The 13,236-nt window shown below is 47.3% G+C and overlaps 1 protein-coding gene across 1 annotated transcript in view; it reads right to left on the minus strand.

The window, feature by feature from the left end:
* Nucleotides 1-13,236, minus strand: part of LOC137425572 (metalloprotease TIKI1) — a 200,493-nt gene that overhangs the window by 123,376 nt on the left and 63,881 nt on the right. The window lies entirely within an intron of this gene.

Consider the following 13,236-nt stretch of genomic DNA (forward strand, 5'->3'; position numbering starts at 1 on the left):
ATGGTTGAGAGGGAGGTGAGAAGAAAGGAGGAGGAGGGGAGATATGTGGAAGCAGTCGGTCAGGCACAGCAAGGTGCTTGGACTAAGTGGGAAGGTGTGCGGGTGAGGATATTGAAGTGGCAAGAGATTTGGAGGATGGAGCCAATATTGTTGAATTTCCTGTTGCGGGCAACGTATGATGTGCTTCCGTCACCAGTAAACTTGAGATTGTGGGGGTTGTTGCAGGAGGAGAGATGTTATTTGTGTGGAGGTCTGGGAACGGTTCAGCATGCACTGAGTGCATGCTCAGTAGTATTGGCAGCAGGACAATACAAGTGGTGACACGATCAGATGCTGGCGGTGGTTGTGCAGATGGTGCAACAAGATGTGCTAAGATCGAGAGAGAGAAGAGTGGCGAAGGAGACCAATGGGGGAGAGGTGTTGTTTGTCAGAGAGGGCCAAGTGGTAAGAGGTGGAAAGAGGAGGAGGTGGAAAGCAAGAAGGCTGTCAGATGCTTGTGATTGGCAGGTGGTGGCAGACATAAAGCCACAATTGGTATTCACAGAGGAGATCTGTGTGACAAGGTTGCGGCCTGACATTGTCATCTGATCATGTGCAACAAGACAGGTCATCTTAGGGGAATTGTCTGTACCTTGGGAAGAGAACATGGAGGAGGTGCATGAGAGGAAGAGAGGAAAGTACAGTGAGCTGGAGGCAGAGTGCTTGGAGAAGGGTTGGCGAGTTTCTTGTCAGCCATTTGAAGTGGGGTGTAGAGCGTATGTTGGCAATTCCTTTTCTGCATTTCTTGATCGGCTTGGAGTGTGTGGGACAGAAAGAAGGAGGGTGTGTGACAAAGTGGCCCAGGTTGCCTTGAAAGGCTCACTTTGGATATGGAGGGAAGTTTATGGAGGCACGTCGAACGGTATAGGTTGAGGTTTGCATAAATGTGTTTTTGCATCATTGGTGCATGTTCGTAAGGGTAGGTGGTTGGTTGGTTGTGTGTGGTTTTTTTTTACGATTATTATTTCTTATTTTGTGTATGTGAGTGAGTGAGTGGGTGAGGGTGTGTGTTTTTGCATGAATGAATTTTTGCATGACTGTGTGTGTTTTTGTATGTTGAGTGGTGTATGTTGTAAAGGTAGGTGGTGGTTGGTGTTGTATGTTGTGTGTGTGTGTGTGTGTGTGTGTGTTCACAAGCCAGGGTGGGCATGCACATGTGTGTCAGTGCACACATGTTTGTGTTTTCGTCTGCATGTGTGTGTGTGTGTATGTGTGTGTGTGTGTGTGTGTGTGTGTGTGTGTGTGTGTGTGTGTGTGTGTGTGTGTGTGTGTGTGTGTGTGTGTGTGAATGATCTGGTGTGTTTTGTTGGTGAGTGGTGAAGGTTATAAATTGTTGTTGTCGTCTGTGTTCGCACTGGCTGGGGGTGGGGGTATGTACGCATCCAGGTGTAGTTGCTGCATGTGGAGGTGTATGTGCCCCTGCTGGCCCACCTTGGCTGATCGTATCGAGGTTGAAGGGCCGAAACGGGATTATGCTGAGGACCTCGAATGAGGACCCGGTCAGTGCAGCACACTTGTGACCAGGTGTGTTTTGAACTTATATATATACAGTATATATATATATATATATATATATATATATATATATATATATATATATATATATATATATATATATATATATATATATATATATATATATATATATATGTATATATATATATATATATATACATATATATATATATATATATATATATATATTGTTACGGTCCGCGGATAAGGATGTTGTTTGCCGAGCGAAGGCACCGCGGCCGAACAGTTTCCCCGATTCACCCAAACGTTGGCCGTATCGCGCCACAGATATTCAATGTGGGAAACTCTAAAGCGACCGAATGCAAAGAGGAAGAAGAAGAAGACGTACAGAAGAGTAACGGGGTTTATTATACACACACACACACAAGCAAAAAGAGCAGTCACGGTTATTTACAGGGGACATGAAAAAGCAGGTGACACAGTGCAAATTACTAGCTTATACAGACTTAATTGACTACCCAGGACAGAACGAACAGAACAAACTCACGTACACGAATGGGGAACTTGCAGGCAGGAATGGCTGGAAAGGAGAGGAAGGTCCGGAGCTGGCAGCACGATCGGCGCGTTCGGCAGACGCCGTCCCTTCGCGGCCCTGCTCAAAACCGCCGTCCAGGCCCCAAACGGCTGTCGAGTGTTGCTGCTGGGGACGCTGCCGCTGGCGAGCAAGGTGACGAATAGCAGGCTTTTGCGCTTCCCTGGATGATCTCTGCTTTTGGACCTCACAACTCAGCTCTTGTCATAGCTCATCTCTCTTCTCAGCTCATCTGCTTTGGACCTTTTTGCAACTCTCTTCTCCTCTGACGACCCAGCTCTTTGCTTTGCACCTCACCACGCAGCTCAGCTCAGCTTTGGTCACTCTTGCGCGTGCGCTCTTATAGCGCCTCCGGCGATTAAGCCACCGGCCTTCAGGACACGCCCATCGGTGTGCTCACCTCGGCCATGGTTGGTCACGCGACCCTCTGGCTCCACCCTTGATGACGACGGGCGGGCACCCCTTTCTTCCCCAACCCTGCCTCGTGGCCAATGGCGGCTTTGGGGTTGGCAATGCGAATGCCAATTGACGAAAGGGGAAATGGAGGTTTTTTTGGGGAATGGGAATGAAGGGAATCTCTCTTTTTCACTTGGTACAATGGAGTGTCATGTTAATGGAAGACAAGGCCTTACCCTAAAACACATAATAAGGATATAAACTACTGAACAAGGGTATTATAGTGTCCTTCAATGTGGTGTTTCATGGAATTAACTAACGGGACGCCCTTTTTACCTTTACACAACTCTGGAGGCAGGAGGTGCAGAATAGACAATAATAATAATAAAGCACACAATAAAAAAAATACCATCCTCATATCCGCAACACTGCACCCTCCTCCTCTTAGGCAAGCCCCGGGCCTACAACTTTAATTTAGTGTGACACGTAGGTGTAGTTCCCTCTACTTTTAACCTGACCCTGAGTGCGACAGTTTTAAAACATAAATAAATATGTCCCGCTGCTCCATTGCACCCTGCCTAACAGACTCACGCCCACAGCTAACCGAATTGCGGAATGGTCTTCAAACTACACACTGACGGTGGGGAGCATTATTTACAATTGACGCTACTTTATTTACAATACGCAACCCAGGACCTGTGATTGTTCTTCCTGGGGGGGAGACAGTCTGCTCTGCATCAATGCACCATGAAAGCACCCAAAATGCACCAATACACCCTCAGGCACCAATCGGTGCCCAGTCATCATAGTTCATGAAAATAAAAACAACAACCCCTAACCCTGCAGGTGGTCTCTTGCTCTTCGGCTCCCTCTGCTGGCTATTATTATTTCTTCTTCCAGATGTTGTCTTTTTCCTTTGCTGGCGGCCTATTTGTATTAAACTTGCACCCAACGTGTCCGTTTTTTTAATTTATGGCCCACAGGGCCGACTACGTGTGGTTCACCTGTGGGGCATCGGTGCCCTGTGGCCAAGGTCCACCAGCAAGATTTCAGGCCCTCATGGCCGGTTCCAGCAGAGGGGCCATGCCCCAACCCATGGGGTCCATAAGTGGTGCTCGGCCACAGACATGTGGTCCATAATGTGGTGCATCGATGCAGACAGCTGGTTCTGGGAGTTCCGGGCGCACAATGGCCGACTCACGCACGCTCCCCTCGGCGCCCAATGGCGCACAGGTCCTCATGTGGGAGACAAAAGGGGGGACAGACAGATGAGCGAGTGGTAAGGTCACAAGGGTACACATCAAACAAGGCAATGCAGGGCGAAATGCATACGGAGAGTGAAGTGAGAAAAGCTCGTCCCTACCGTACGTCACCCCCCCTGTCACCTACACTACCCTTGCCCTTACCCCATATGTACAAAAATCTACACATTTACAAATCCGTCGCTACCGTCATGTCTCCCCATATTTCCCGAATACCAAATTCGTCTCCACAATCCCTCTATCCAAAATTTGCCATCACCCAATTCATCATCAATCCTCATAAGGAGGAAGAGATGGAACATCAAAGCACAATGTCACACCCACATCATGATGCGTCTCACAATCCAAAACATTTGCATCAAAAATAATTAAAACAACCTGGCATGGTGTGGAGGTACGTCATCACAGGTGAGTGCATGTAGATGGTGCGAGGAGACTTCAATCCTAACTATCCTCTAAATGACTTTAACACACTTTACACTACCCGGGGTCTTTCCCTGGCAATCCATTGGCCAACTTACACTATGGGTTCTAAAAACCAAATCCCATTGACCAAACTGTGGTGCTTCTCAATTTGGGGTCTCACTCCCCCGATTCAACTCCCGGTGCCCTTGCACAATTTCAGGACTGGGCCGTGTAGCTCTCCCAGCAGGTCTACCCACCTGCACACCTCCACCACTGCAGTTGCCACCTGAGCTTACCTAGCTCCTCACCCTAACCTAACTAACTGGGGAAGGCCCCTCCTGGCTCTGTCACCCCACTCAGTGCCCTCTGGCACTGGGCTACCCGGGTCCGTCCTCCGGATCCTCGGGCCCCATCCACAACAACTCTACCGGCTCCCAGAGCCCACCTGCGGCCTCACCTGGCCGACATCCTCACAGTGGTGGAGTGCCCAAACCAACGACACACACTAAAAGGCTACACGCCCAGACATTTCCACAACACGAATGCACCCATCCAAACATCATTCTTCCACCCGCACCACAGATGCCAATATCCAACCACAATTTACCTATACCCTCTACCTAACACTTACACTACCCTCCCCGGGTATTCGTGATGGGGGTCCACTCTTCCCCCATTCACACCTCTGCACCATCCACTCCACTCCGTAGTTTCCACCATACTCACTCCACGACCATCCATTCCAATACTCCATATATCCCACACTCCATGTATTCCACATTCCATGTATTTCACACAACCATCCTCCATACACCTGTTGGTGCACACCTGTGCACTCACACCTGGTGCCACCTGCACCCTCCTCCTCTCCTGGACCATTTGGTCAACACAACGCACAATCACCTTCTCTCACTCAAACACTGCTCCATACACCTGTTCAGTTGCACACCTGTGCAATCACACCTGTTCTTCACACACTTTTCACAATACACTTCTATACACCTCCAACACTCACACGGCATCATCTAATGTACCTGTTGCCCTGCTAACTTCATGCTCCCTGTTTTCCCTTTAAACTAAGCACATACCACATCATTATCATCCACTCTAATCTACCTGCGTCCCCACTACAGGTATCATTGTCACTACCTAATCTTAACGTTACCTATTGTCAATCTCTAGGGCCCTACACATTATCCAAACCCTCCCGGGCTAGTTTTCACTGCCATAAACCCCATAAATCTAGTGCTCCTTTGCCCCCCGTTGTGAGAGATGGCCAAGTCGCCATCCCACCACATCGGGGACGTTTCACTACCAATTTTGCTCTCCAAATTCCAACCAATCAGAAATTTGCCAATTACTGCCAATTCTACCCACTATTCTAAATTTTGTATCAAATCACTATCACTATCACCATCATCACAGTCCACTCACTAGTGCCTCTTGGTGCGCCAATTCACTTCCACAGCCCGGCTTCGTAAAGCCGAGCAATGAATGTGGGTTGTTTGGTGCCAGCGGCTGGATACGTCCCGCATTCGGTGCAGGGACGGGGGCTTACCCGGGCCGAGATCCCACGCACCACCTCGGCACGGAGCCATCCCATGGCCCGATCTCGACCTGCCGGAACGCCTCAATAAAAGGGGGTCGCCATGACGACCCTTCCTATCGGGCTGCCCGCTCCGTCTAGTGGAGCACGGACGCGGCCGTTCCAAGCGCGGCCCAGCGTGGATCACGTACGGCGGTCCTTTCGAACCCGCCGTGGTTCGGATCCCCGCTGGTCCTCGCGGCACGCGAAACCCGGCACGCACCGAGGGCCCGATTCGGCTATAAGTCGCTCTAACCTCTAACCCGGTTACCGTCGATGCTTCACCTGCATGCTTACACCCCGCAGCCCGTTCCTTGCTCACACATCCAGCTGTTCCCATGCTCCTCGTCATTGCACCTTCTCTTACACACCCAGGTACACTCATTCCGCTCACAGACTTGGTCACACACCTGACCACCGAACACCTTTGCACACACTCGTCGTTCGCACACCTCACCAACACACCTCTTCGCGCCCCCTCCTCGGTCACCTCCTCTGTGACAATCACAGGTGTGCTCTCACTCGCACACCCCACCACGTGCCTCACGACCAATTCCAGTGTGCATTCCCACACACGCTCTACCCTTCCAGGTGTGCATCCTTCCATTCCAGGTGTACATCCTCTCTCACCTGTCACAACCAACTCACGCTCCGTGTCACTCTCACTACTTTCACCACCACTCTTGACAGCGCACTCACCCTTACTCTCGACAGCGCACTCTTTCCTCATGCACCTGTCCGTTACACACCTTTCTCGCGCACACTCTTCCGTTACTTCCTCCGTAACACCACAGGTGTACACTTTCTTGTTACATCCTCTGTAACACTCCTCACTACGCGCTTCCATGTGCTCCCTCGCACACGCACTACGACCGACTCACTCTCGACAGCACACTCACTCCTTGGCGCGCACTTTTTCCTCACACACCCCAGAGTCGGACATTCTCGCACACCTCCTCCTTCGCACACCGTACCTGTCGCACACTTCACCAACGGCCTCTCACGAACACCCGGATCCAAATCAACCCCCAAGCCGACTGAAGCTTTCCTCACATCATATACATTTCCACATATATCGCCACTCACCTTGGCACCTCGTCTCTGCACCTCCTTCGCCACTTGCAAACTCTTTATTTGGTTAGCGAGCATATCATCACGATTTGAGCACCGACCTTGTACATATTCCATCACCTCCTCCTGTATTTCTCTCTTAGTTTCTGTCCATCTCTTCTTAATTTCACTCACCTCTTCTTCCACTTCCTCTAATTTTTGCTTCACCTCTTTTATTTCCCGGTGCGTCTCCTCTATCTCGTCCTCTAAGGCTACCGTGACCGTCTCTATGTGCATCCTCACCTGCCGGTCCTTTGTCTCCATTACCTCTGTCACCTCGTCCAACCTCATTGTCAGTCCCTCACGTACCATCTGACATTGCCTCTGTGTCGCTATCAAGTCGTCCTTGATGTCTCTTTGTGTCGCTTTCAACCCTCCTAGTACCGCAGTGTTCTTTTGTACCTGCTCCACTAACTCCGTCTGTCCCACCGTCAGCTGTTCCACCTCCTCCGTCAGATCTTCTATTCCCCCCTGTAACCTAGCCATTCCATTTCTCACCTCTTTCTCTATACGCTTTTCACCTCGCTTTACCCCCTCGCGTACCCCCGAGACCTCCTCACTTACACCTCGTCGTATCTCCTCTTTCATCTCCTCCATCTCTTTTGTAGATGCCGCCCTCATCTGTCCCAATTCATCCCTCTGAGCATCCAATTTGGTTTCTACCCCGATTTTTACCTCCTCTATCTGCTCTCCCATTTGTTTAATTTCTCGGGCGGATTGCTCCCCTATCTCCCGCAATTTGTCTTCCATCCTATCTTCTAACCCCCTTAACCCATTTTTCACCCCCTCTAACTGATTCTCCTGGGCAGCCATTCTATTTTCCACCACCGTTAACCCATTCTTTACCTCTTTTATTCCGTTGTCTAACCCCTCAAATTTAGCTTCTAGCCGTTCCCTCATTTCTCCCATTTTGCCCCCCATTTCGCCCCCCAATCGCTCACTATCAGCCCTCGCTTCGTCCCTCATTACCCCCAATTGCTCACCCTGAGCATCCATCCGGTTCCCCATTTGTCCCATAAGGGCCCCCATCATTCTGTTTTCCATTTTTTCACTATTAGCCCTCGCTTCATCCCTCATTTTGTCCATAAAGGCCCCCATTTGCAGGAAAAAAAGGTTCGAATCCACCAGCGGCGCTGCTACGGTCACGGGCGCCGCTAAATTTGGTGCCGCTACGGTCGCGGGCGCGGCAAAATTTGGTGCCGCTACACCCACGTGCGCGAGGACGCCATTTGTGCACCTGAAACCTCCTCAACCACCTCCTCCATATACATTTCCCCGAGGTCCTGGGTCGATTCTACCCCGTCTATCTCTCCCACCGGCATCCCGTCGCCTTGACCAGCCATGGCGCGATTTCAAAATTCGGGTTTTTCTTTAAAAACAAAACAATTTCCAGCAGCTCGTAATTTTGAGCGCGTTAAGCGCGCTTCTGGTCCGACCCCGCTCCCGACACCAATTGTTACGGTCCGCGAATAAGGATGTTGTTTGCCGAGTGAAGGCACCGCGGCAGAACAGTTTCCCCGATTCACCCAAACGTTGGCCGTATCGCGCCACAGATATTCAATGTGGGAAACTCTAAAGCGACCGAATGCAAAGAGGAAGAAGAAGAAGACATACATAGGAGTAACGGGGTTTATTATACACACACACACAAGCAAAAAGAGCAGTCACGGTTATTTACAGGGGACATGAAAAAGCAGGTGACACAGTGCAAATTACTAGCTTATACAGACTTAATTGACTACCCAGGACAGAACGAACAGAACAAACTCACGTACACGAATGGGGAACTTGCAGGCAGGAATGGCTGGAAAGGAGAGGAAGGTCCGGAGCTGGCGGCACGATCGGCGCGTTCGGCAGCCGCCGTCCCTTCGCGGCCCTGCTCAAAACCGCCGTCCAGGCCCCAAACGGCTGTCGAGTGTTGCTGCTGGGGACGCTGCCGCTGGCGAGCAAGGTGACGAATAGCAGGCTTTTGCGCTTCCCTGGATGATCTCTGCTTTTGGACCTCACAACTCAGCTCTTGTCATAGCTCATCTCTCTTCCCAGCTCATCTGCTTTGGACCTTTTTGCAACTCTCTTCTCCTCTGACGACCCAGCTCTTTGCTTTGCACCTCACCACGCAGCTCAGCTCAGCTTTGGTCACTCTTGCGCGCGCGCTCTTATAGCGCCTCCGGCGATTAAGCCGCCGGCCTTCAGGACACGCCCATCGGTGTGCTCACCTCGGCCATGGTTGGTCACGCGACCCTCTGGCTCCGCCCTTGATGACGACGGGCGGGCACGCCTTTCTTCCCCAACCCTGCCTTGTGGCCAATGGCGGCTTTGGGGTTGGCAATGCGAATGCCAATTGACGAAAGGGGAAATGGAGGTTTTTTGGGGGAATGGGAATGAAGGGAATCTATCTTTTTCACTTGGTACAATGGAGTGTCATGTTAATTGAAGGCAAGGCCTTACCCTAAAACACATAATAAGGATATAAACTACTGAACAAGGGTATTATAGTGTCCTTCAATGTGGTGTTTCATGGAATTAACTACCGGGACGCCCTTTTTACCTTTACACAACTCTGGAGGCAGGAGGCGCAGAATAGACAATAATAATAATAAAGAACACAATAAAAAAAATACCATCCTCATATCCGCAACAATATATATATATATATATATATATATATATATATATATATATATATATATATATATATATATATATATATATATATATATATATATATATATATAATGTAAAGCCATTCTTTGACCTGAGCCAAACGCCATGACGTGATATCACCTCTCCACGATGCAATGTTTTGTCTATGGCTCCCGGAAGAGCTTCTCGCAACACGAATGTCAAAGATGGTAAATGTAATTTTTAATGACAGATGCTGTCATAAGTGAATGAAAATGCAGCTAGCAACCGGTTTTACCATTATTAGGGCAACATAGCAGGCTTCCATCCACTTTTGACTTTGAAACCTTACGGTTATATACCAATCAATGTGCGCTTCCAAACTGTGAGTGGTGAGAGTGCCAAAACTGAGTCCCATGCAATCCTTGCTGCACTGGCCAAGAGCGATAAGCACTGTCTGCACATGGACACATTATCTCTCGCTTCACCACACTCAACCCGGAGTCATTACCCTAGCCCAAGGAGAGGAATGGGTCCGTTTGTTGGTCTGTCTGTCTGTTTGTTTGTTTGTCCGCAGAGAATATGAATATGCATTTCTCTGCAACTGTTGGTCCGATTGCCAAGAAATTTCACCATCGGAGCGCCTCCTCCTGTACAATTTTTTATTTCTAAATATGACATCATAGGTCACATGGTATGGGTGCCATTTTGGAAAAACCGAAACACTTTGCACCTCTATATCTCTGAAACAGCTGCATGGAAAAAGATCTAAACACAGCTCATTGTCAAGTACTTCCCATGGGGAACATCTTATATTCATGAGGATGTCATCAGTGCCTTCCTTATGACATCATAATAACAAGTAGAACGCTTGATCCGATCAGTTTGAAATTTATTGAGTATGATCTACACAAAAATTGTTTGTATCGGAGAATTAAATCCATGACATCATCAGTCACGTGGTTCGGCAACCGTATTGGATTGAATATAAATCTACGTCATCAATAAACCACACAAACACATCAGCTAACTAGAACGGACTCAGTAGAGAGCATACCTCCACCAGGTGAACAGTTTACGTTTTGTATCGCAGATTAGATCAGAAAATCACAATACAGAATCACATTTAATCAAAATCATCCATCCACAACTTTTTGAAATATCTTGCTATGTATCGTTTTTGCCCCTATCTCCCAATGGTGAAGTATCATTCAAAAAAATTATACTAGCCGGATCCAGATCCGGATCTTCACCAAAATCGAAACAATTCGTCCTTGTCGCACACACAACCTGTCCAACAAGTTTCGTCCAAATCCGTCCATAACATTTTGAGATATCCTGCTATATGTTGGTTTAGCCCTATCTCTCAATGGTGAATAATCACTTTAAAAAAAAAAATTCTCATATCCGAATCCATATTCAGATCTTCACCAAAATCGAATCTATTTGTCCTCGTCACACACACAACCTGTCCACCAAGGTTCGTCCGAATCCGTCCACAACGTTTTGAGATATCTTGTTCACAAACAAGCAGACAGACACACGGGGGTGAAAACATAACCTCCATCCACCTTTGGTGGCGGAGGTAATAAACACCACACAAAATACACCACACAAACACGTCCTGGCGAGGGTCTGCAATCTCTGATTGCAGTCGGGAGCAATGATGATGTAAATCCATTCTCCGACCTGATCCGAACGCCATGACGTCACTGCCACAACACATTGCCTTGGGTGCTGTACTTTCTCAAGCGTTTGAACGACTTGTCGCCTATACATCGAAAACACTGTCTGAGACTGAACGTACCAATATTGTATCGATTTGATGCCCATCAATTGTAGTTTATCCAAAATTCCTTCAAATGTATCCGATGTACCGTATAACACAGTCCAACAGCATGGTGCAGAGGTTATGCACTTACCTTTGAGTTGTTTAATTTGGCTTAGACTCCTGATCCCATTGTAAACAGTTGGATTAGTGCCTCATGGGCAAGGTATTACATCACAAAGTGCATCACCCTTCATATTGACATTAAGCTGGGTATCCTGCCTGCTTGCTTAGGTGATGGATATTAAAGATCCCATGGAGCTTTTTTGCGAAGGCAAGGTGAATTCTCATCAGCACCCCCAAACAAATTACAAATTCCTGCCCAAATCTGCATGAAATCACCATCAGTCGAATGTCAGGCTTAGTGAGTCAGCTCGTGAAAGACTTTAGCCAAAACAAATTCCTCGGCCGACCCCAAAATAAGGTGGGATAATTGTGGCTGTTAAGTTACAGTAGTTGTAGAGGTAGCATCAGTAGTAGTAATAGTAGTAGTCATAGTCGTAGTGGTAGTGGCAGACAGCTGAATACCTGTGGGTATTTCCTAATGGTAATAAATTACCTAATGGTAATTTCCACAGCCACATACCTGTGGGTCTATACCGCCCGCTTAGCATAATATTGCTTCCATTGTTTTACCTTTCTTTTTTTAACCACTAGTTTAGGCAAAAAGGGTATTTTTTATTTTTTGCTTAATCAATTAATTGATAAATTACTTAATTATTATCGATTTATTAAGTACTTATTTCTTTTCTTTCTCATTTGGGCAATATCTCTGGCACCTTTTGAGATAGGAAGCTGATATTTGGACATGACAATGACCAAATGATTTGGCAGTTAAAGGCTATTTTTGGATTTATTTATTATTCAATTATTCGATTCATTATTTAATTTTTCGATTAATTACTTAATTTTCAAAAAGTTACAGATTCGGATGAAACAGTGGTGGTTAACATATGCTATTAGCCAATTAATTAATAAATTAATTATTTTACGATTATTATTTATTTATTTTAATTACACAGTTGATCAATCAATTATTGTACACCTCTCCCTCCCAATACCGTCTCCATGTGCTGCATGGTGGCATTGCCCGGCGCCGAAGGTGCCCCGGCAATGTCGCACCCTGGAAGATACATTATTTATTTATTTGGCATGGGGCGGTGTACTTTGAATGTATCTGTACCTGGTTTAGTTAAGTTTGATCCAAATGGAAACTAAACCCAGACTAGACAGCTCAATGGCAAACACTACCGAATAAGATGTCCTTCTGGCCTTTCAGCTTTATCTCTGAACTATTCACTTTTGGGTTTAACTTCCAATGGAGGTGGTTCCAACTAAAATAGTAGTCTTGCTATTCAAATACAGGAGGTGGTTGTTTGCTGATGCCCAGGCCAAATATTGAATTCTTCCCTCCTAGTCCTAACACTGTCTGTTCTATAAAGATAAGGTGAATGATTCCAAGAATTGGCAAGAGCAGGTTAGCTGAAATATGTCCTACCTTCCAGAGAGGTGCTCGGTATCAATGGAGTAACAACTATACCTATACTACTACTTCTTTAATGGCCCCAATTATAATACCGCCATCCTGTTGGGTCGGCCACAGGTTTGCCAAAGTCTTTCACGAATCACCTGGTCACACCAGACGTCCGACTGTAGCTGATTTGCCCAGGAATTTGTAATTTGTTCAGGGTGTCGGCGATAATATGCTAATTCAGCGCCAAAGGCACACACATGTGGCATATTTTAAGTCCTTTAACTTTAAGAAATGCCAGCAAACAGGAAACCTGGCTTAACGTACATCCGAGGGCTTACCTTTGTGCCCTGCCTGCAAAGCACTATTCTAGCAGTTTATAAAGCTCAAAGGAAGGCCCATATACTAAGTGTGCGACCTGTACACCTTCCTGAAAAACAATGGAACACC

This window comes from Myxine glutinosa, chromosome 1, assembly GCF_964187855.1.
Source record: "Myxine glutinosa chromosome 1, kmMyxGlut1.1, whole genome shotgun sequence".
NCBI classification, from domain to species: Eukaryota; Metazoa; Chordata; class Myxini; order Myxiniformes; family Myxinidae; genus Myxine; species Myxine glutinosa.